Below are 7121 nucleotides of genomic sequence, written 5' to 3' on the forward strand. Positions count from 1 at the left end.
CTACGAAAAATACAGATGAAAACTCTCTAGGTAGATAGTGTGGTCTACAGCTTATCATGAGATACTTTACCTCAGGCGAGCAATCGCTCAAGACTTCCTTTGATATCGTGCACCAGCTGTTATCTACAAAATCAAAACAGACGCCGCTGTTAACAGACGCCGCTGTTCTATCCTGCCAGTACAGTGTATAACCAGCCAGCTGTATGTTGATAGTGTCGGCGTTCAACCACGACTCCGTGAAGCATAAGATATCACAGTTTTGAATGTCCCGTTGGTAGTTTAATCTTCCATGTAGGTCATCTATTTTATTGTCCAAAGATTGCACATTTGCTAGCAGAATGGAAGGAAGTGGGGGTTTATTCGATCGCCTACGAATTCTCAGAAAGCAGCCTGCCATCCGGACCCTTTTTCTCCGCCTCCTCTTCCCGCAAATCACTGGGATCTGGGCCTGTTCCCGAGAAAGCAGTATATCGTTTGCGTAGGGCTTGTCAGACTCGTTAAAGGAAAAAAAGGATTCTGCCAGTCCATGGTGAGTAATCACAGTCCTGATGTCCAGAAGTTATTTTCGGTCATAAGAGACGGTAGTGGCAACATTATGTACAAAGTAAGTAACAAAATAAGTTAAAATCATTGAAAATAAGATTTTAAAAAACACAATCGGTTGGGGGCATGTAAAACGTCTGCCTTCTTCTTCGGCGCCATTTTACCCTGTGCATTACAATGTAATGTGATGAGTGATGCAGAATGTAATTATCCTTTTTATCACGACATTTGTCTCTTTGTTGACAGGAGTAGACCTCCCACTCCGTTCCTCATCTCTCAGAGATGGCCAGGTCAAAAGTGTCTCTCAGGTGCTACTTTTTCTACACCATCTCCTTGCGAAGCACAATGTGTCCTGCTATTGTTAATTATTTTCCCTAGTCTTTATGTCACGTAGAAGCCCATACCAAAAACCTATACAGTATATTAAACATAACCACTTCTCCACGCTCAATTGCTAGAGAGAGCCGGCTGGTGGACAAGATTATACTGAACATAATTTTACCATGTTTCTTCCTTATGTCAGGCGCCCTCCAAAGGTCAGGACTGTTATGCCAACCTGACTCTGAAGGCCCCTAAACTAGTGTCTGGCCGCAGCTCCCCACAGCCCCAGATGAAGTACTCTGACGTAGTGAAACTACAGGGGCCACAGGAAGCGGAGAAGGTGACCATGGCCAACAACAACGCTGACTCAGTCTCTGTGCTCTTGGACCTGTATGCCTCAGTGCAAATAGACCGCACCAAAACCCTGGACACAGTGGATGGCAATGACGGCTATGCCAACCATGTCTGAGAGACAAAATGTTGGTGACATGCTTTTCAATCTGTTATAGATTTTTTTCTGTGTTTTTGGTTGGCAAGATTTGGAGACGATGACGCTGGTTGTCTAGCTGTTTCACCTCACAACCACAGAGTGTCGCTAATTGCCAGCTTTAGAAAAATATTTTTCCTTCCTAATATAAAATTCTGCAGAGCAGTGTGTGTGTGACAACTGTGTGGTTTAACTTCAGTCCCTGCAGACTTTATTACAACTTATTGAGGCCCATACTTACTTATCTAATTCCCTTAAACCTTAGTCTGAATTTCAGTCTCCAACAAGAAGCCAGTAGGAGGTAAGAGGCTACATGCAAGCAGTGGTGTAAAGTACTTTGAAGTACTGCTTAAGTCATTTTTTTGGGGTATATGTACGTTACTTTACTATTTATATTTTTGACAACTTTTACTTTTACTTCACTACATTCCCATAGAAAATAATGTACTTTTTACTCCATACATTTTCCCTGACACCCAAAAGTACTCGTTAGATTTGAATGCTTAGCAGGACATGAAAATGGTCCCATTCACACACTTATCAAGAGTACATCCCTACAGACTGATCCAGTGGACTCACTAAACACAGATACTTCATGTGTAAATTATGTCTGAGTGTTGGAGTGTGCCCCTGGCTACCCGTAAAAAAAACATATATACAAAAACATTTTGGTGCTGTCTGGTTTGAGTAATATAAGGAATTTGAAATGATTTATACTTTAACTTTTACCTTCAATACTTAAGTATATGTTAGCGTTTACATTTACTTTTGATACTTAAGTATATTTAAAACCACATACTTTTACACTTCTACTCAAGTAGTATTTTACTTGGTGACTTTCACTTTTACTTGAGTCATTTTCTATTATGGTATCTTTACTTTTACTCAAGTACTGTATGACAATTGAGTACTTTTCCACCACTGCATGCAAGGTATTTGGAGGTGGATTATTTCCTCTATTTCCATCACACATTTTCAGATGCCTATTAGGGTAGAGTGCCTACCATGTTGTTTGCTGTTTTATAATCTCCAGATCCTGTCAAACATTAAGGTTAAACTGAACATGACATTTAAGGAGATAAAATTGTGAAGGGCAATACATTTCTATATTTCTGAGATATTAATTCATGTGGTTTATGTCTAAATTGTTGATACCTCCTTTTGTCATAAATAAACAAACTGTATTTTTTATTTATTTAAGTTCTGTGCACATTTATTTTGTCAGTTCATTTGATGGTCGGATTCTCCTGCAAGGGTAATAATGCATCATAGACCTTTTGATATGTTCATGTTTAAACCCATAGAATACTCCAACAGTGATTGTGAGTGACTAGGCTTTGAGATACAGGCATGCTTTGCAAGTTGTAATCACTATCTTAACAAAGTGTTTGTTATCATCACTATAATAAAAACTTGATCAGTTTGTCTGAAATGTATTTTCTATCTAGGGTTAATTACTGTACTACTTAAACCATTCTCAAGCTTTTAATTTAGAGGGTACCAGGGAATTAAATCCCTTGGTTTTTGAAGTAGGTTTTTTAGTTTTGTTGAAACTTTTATGAAAATGTTAACGATGTAATTGATTTCAAATTATTAACACATTTGGGTTATGAAGTGTTTCTAAGGAAACATTATTGGGATATTTGCAACCAACATTGGCAGCAAGATCATCTGGGTCAGTGAATTCAGTAGATGAATTGAATATCCTCATTTAAAATAATCTGAATTTATTCGTTTATTAGTTAATAATTGTTGAATTGGAAATCCAATGAACCTCCTAAACGGATTGAACTGAAATTAATAGACGTACACTATAGGTTCACCAAATATTCACCCAGTATTTATTAGACCAGATGTATTATTTGCATAGATAACTGTTCATAGATATAGATGTACTATAATGTTCTTCTTTCTTGCAGACGTTGTTGTCACTCCCTGACCTTAGAGAGACTTTTTATTTGTCTATTTGGTTAGGTCAGGGTGTGATTTGGGTGTGATTTCTAGTTCTTTGCTGGCCGGGTATTGTTCCCAATCAGATGCAGCTGTCTATAGTTGTCTCTGATTGGGAATCATACTTAGGCAGCCTGTTTTCCACCCTAGTTTGTGGGATCTTGTCTTTGTATAGTTGCTGTTTAGCGCTACAGAGCTTTACATTCGTATCGTGTTTTTTTGGTGTCATTTGAAAATAAAGTAAAATGTACGCCTGCCACACTGCACCTTGGTCTCCTTCTAACGACGGACGTAAACAGAAGATCCCACCACAAAGGGACCAAGCAGCATGGTTAGGAGGAGAGCACACAACGGAAACCCGAGAGGCTTTTTGGGGCAGATGACGTAGGCGTCTGTGCTGAGGGGTGAGTCCGAGACCGAGGAGGAATTCTTGGACCGTTTGAGCGAGGAGTGGTTGGCAGTGGAAAGGGAAGAAAGAGTTTGGAGGGGTTGGAGTCGGGAGCAAGACAGTCGCTTTTAGGAGCATGTGACCATTCAGGCACCATGCTTTGCGGTTACACGTACTGTGTCTCCGGTACGCATCCACAGCCAGGTGCACTCTGTGCCAGCTCCCCGCATTTGCCGTGCTAGAGTGGGCATTCAGCCAGGACGGATTGTGCCGGCTCAGCGCTCCTGGTCTCCGGTGCGTCTCTTCGAACCAGGATATCCTGCGCCGGCTCTGCGCAATGTGTCTCCGGTGCGCCTTCACAGCTCAATGCGTCCTGTGCCAGCGCCCTGCAGTTGCCGGGCTAAAGTGAGTATCCAGCCAGGACGGGTTGTGCCAGCTCTGTGCTACAGACATCCGGTGCGTCTCCACGGCCAGTATATCCTGTGCAGGCTCCACGCACCAGGCCTCCAGTACGTCTCTCCGCCCGGTGCGTCCTGTGCCAGCTCTACGCACCCGGACTCCAGTGATGATCCATGGCCCGAATCCTCCAGTGATGATCCATGGCCCGAAGCCTCCAGTGATGATCCATGGCCCGAAGCCTCCAGTGATGATCCATGGCCCGGAGCCTCCAGTGATGATCCATGGCCCGGAGCCTCCATTGGTGATCCATGGCCCGGAGCCTCCAGCAACGGTCGGCAGTCCAGAGCCCCCAGCGATGGTCTGCAGTCCGGGGCCTCCAGCGACAGTCGGCAGTCCAGAGCCCCCAGCGACGGTCTGCAGTCCGGGGCCTCCAGCGACGGTCGGCAGTCCAGAGCCCCCAGCGACGGTCGGCAGTTCGGAGCCTCCAGCGACGGTCGGAAGTCCGGAGCCTCCAGCGACGATCCACGGTCCGGTTCCATGGGATCAGCAAGCGGAGCGGGGTCTATGCCCCGAACCATAGCCGCCACCGAGGCTAGATGCCCACCCGGACCCTCCCTCATAGAGTCAGGTTTTGCGGCCGGATTCCGCACCTTTGGGGGGTTGGGGGGGGGTACTACTGTCTCGCCCTGACCTTAGAGCCTTTTTATTTCTCTATTTGGTTAGGTCAGGGTATGATTTGGGTGGGAATTCTAGTTTTCTATTTCTTTGCTGGCCGGGTATGGTTCCCAATCAGAGGCAGCTGTCTATTGTTGTCTCTGATTGGGAATCATACTTAGGCAGTCTGTTTTCCACCCTAGTTTATGGGATCTTGTCTTTGTATAGTTGCTGTTTAACACTACAGAGCTTTACGTTCGTTTCTAACGACGGACGTAGCAGTTGTGCTGTCCAGCATTTTTTCTCAGTCAGGATGTCAGAGGAGTAATAATCCAGCGATAATTGTTCATGAGAAAATACTTTATGGTCAAAATGGTAAATGAATAAACAAGAGATAACGATAATCGATTATACCATATTAAGGAATTATTAATTTATATGTGAAAGCTGAAATGGTCTATTCATTCCTTTTTCAGTAGACACGCTTATCCAGGACAACTTACAGTAGTGAGTGCATACTTTTTCATACTGCTCCCCCTTGGGAAATGAACCCATAACACTAGTAATTCAAACACCATGCGCTACCAACTGAGCCACATCATCACATCTCATCATCACAAACATATTGATGTCTCCATGTACTCAATTACTGTATTGTCCATTGTTTTTCTTCATAGTGATGGAAAGTCTACAGGTACAATCATAAATGACCAGCCTATGTATAATACAGTAATGCACATTTACATTAAGTGGTTTGTAAGGATGGTAAAGTAATACTGCACATATAGTGGTTGTTTTCCATGTTATTTGATCAAGAAAAATATTTAATTTGTAGATGTTTTGTGTCTTTGCATATAACTTTCCACCTTTTGATTTAAATGTTTGAGGACAGGGTTTTGTTCTTTCTGAATACATTAGAATGACAATCACACCAAAATGGACAGGGCAACAACTCTTACAATTACAACAATTGAATCCTGCAAGATACTGTTCTTAATTGTACAACTACCTTTTTGCCGAAGCAGAGATGCTTCAAAAATATTTTTTCTGCGCTAAAGACCATATCGGTCCGCTAATACTAGTAAAGGCCCAGTACACTACTTTTGTGAAAAAAATCTATATTTAAAAAAATATTTTTTAAATGTATTATGTTTCTTTTTAATTAAGATTTTTCAGGGGGTGCTGCAGCATCCTCAGCACCCGTACTTCCCGCGGCTGTGGTAAGTCCAGAAAAATGAAAGTGGACAGAGAGTTCAAAGTAGTTTGAAGTGATCCTGCTCTGTACTCTCTACCAAAGATAACGTGTAACGTGGATGGTATTGTGTCGAAGCTCTGGCTGAAATCAATATCAAATCAAATCAAATTCAAATCAAATTGTATTTGTCACATACACATGGTTAGCAGATGTTAATGCGAGTGTAGCGAAATGCTTGTGCTTCTAGTTCCGACAATGCAGTAATAACCAACAAGTAATCTAACTAACAATTCCAAAACTACTGTCTTATACACAGTGTAAGGGGATAAATAATATGTACATAAGGATATATGAATGAGTGATGATACAGAGCAGCATAGGCAAGATACAGTAGATGGTATCGAGTACAGTATATTCATATGAGATGAGTATGTAAACAAAGTGGCATAGTTAAAGTGGCTAGTGATACATGTATTACATAAGGATGCAGTCGATGATATAGAGTACAGTATATACGTATGCATATGAGATGAATAATGTAGGGTAAGTAACATTATATAAGGTAGCATTGTTTAAAGTGGCTAGTGATATATTTACATCATTTCCCATCAATTCCCATTATTAAAGTGGCTGGAGTTGAGTCAGTGTCAGTGTCAGTGTGTTGGCAGCAGCCACTCAATGTTAGTGGTGGCTGTTTAAGAGTCTGATGGCCTTGAGATAGAAGCTGTTTTTCAGTCTCTCGGTCCCAGCTTTGATGCACCTGGACTGACCTCGCCTTCTGGATGATAGCGGGGTGAACAGGCAGTGGCTCGGGTGGTTGATGTCCTTGATGATCTTTATGGCCTTCCTGTAACATCGGGTGGTGTAGGTGTCCTGGAGGGCAGGTAGTTTGCCCCCGGTGATGCGTTGTGCAGACCTCACTACCCTCTGGAGAGCCTTATGGTTGAGGGCGGAGCAGTTGCCGTACCAGGCGGTGATACAGGCCGCCAGGATGCTCTCGACTGTGCATCTGTAGAAGTTTGTGAGTGCTTTTGGTGACAAGCCGAATTTCTTCAGCCTCCTGAGGTTGAAGAGGAGCTGCTGCGCCTTCTTCACGATGCTGTCTGTGTGAGTGGACCAATTCAGTTTGTCTGTGATGTGTATGCCGAGGAACTTAAAACTTGCTACCCTCTCCACTACTGTTC

The sequence above is a fragment of the Oncorhynchus tshawytscha genome, linkage group LG02, assembly GCF_018296145.1.
Source record: "Oncorhynchus tshawytscha isolate Ot180627B linkage group LG02, Otsh_v2.0, whole genome shotgun sequence".
Lineage (NCBI taxonomy): Eukaryota > Metazoa > Chordata > Actinopteri > Salmoniformes > Salmonidae > Oncorhynchus > Oncorhynchus tshawytscha.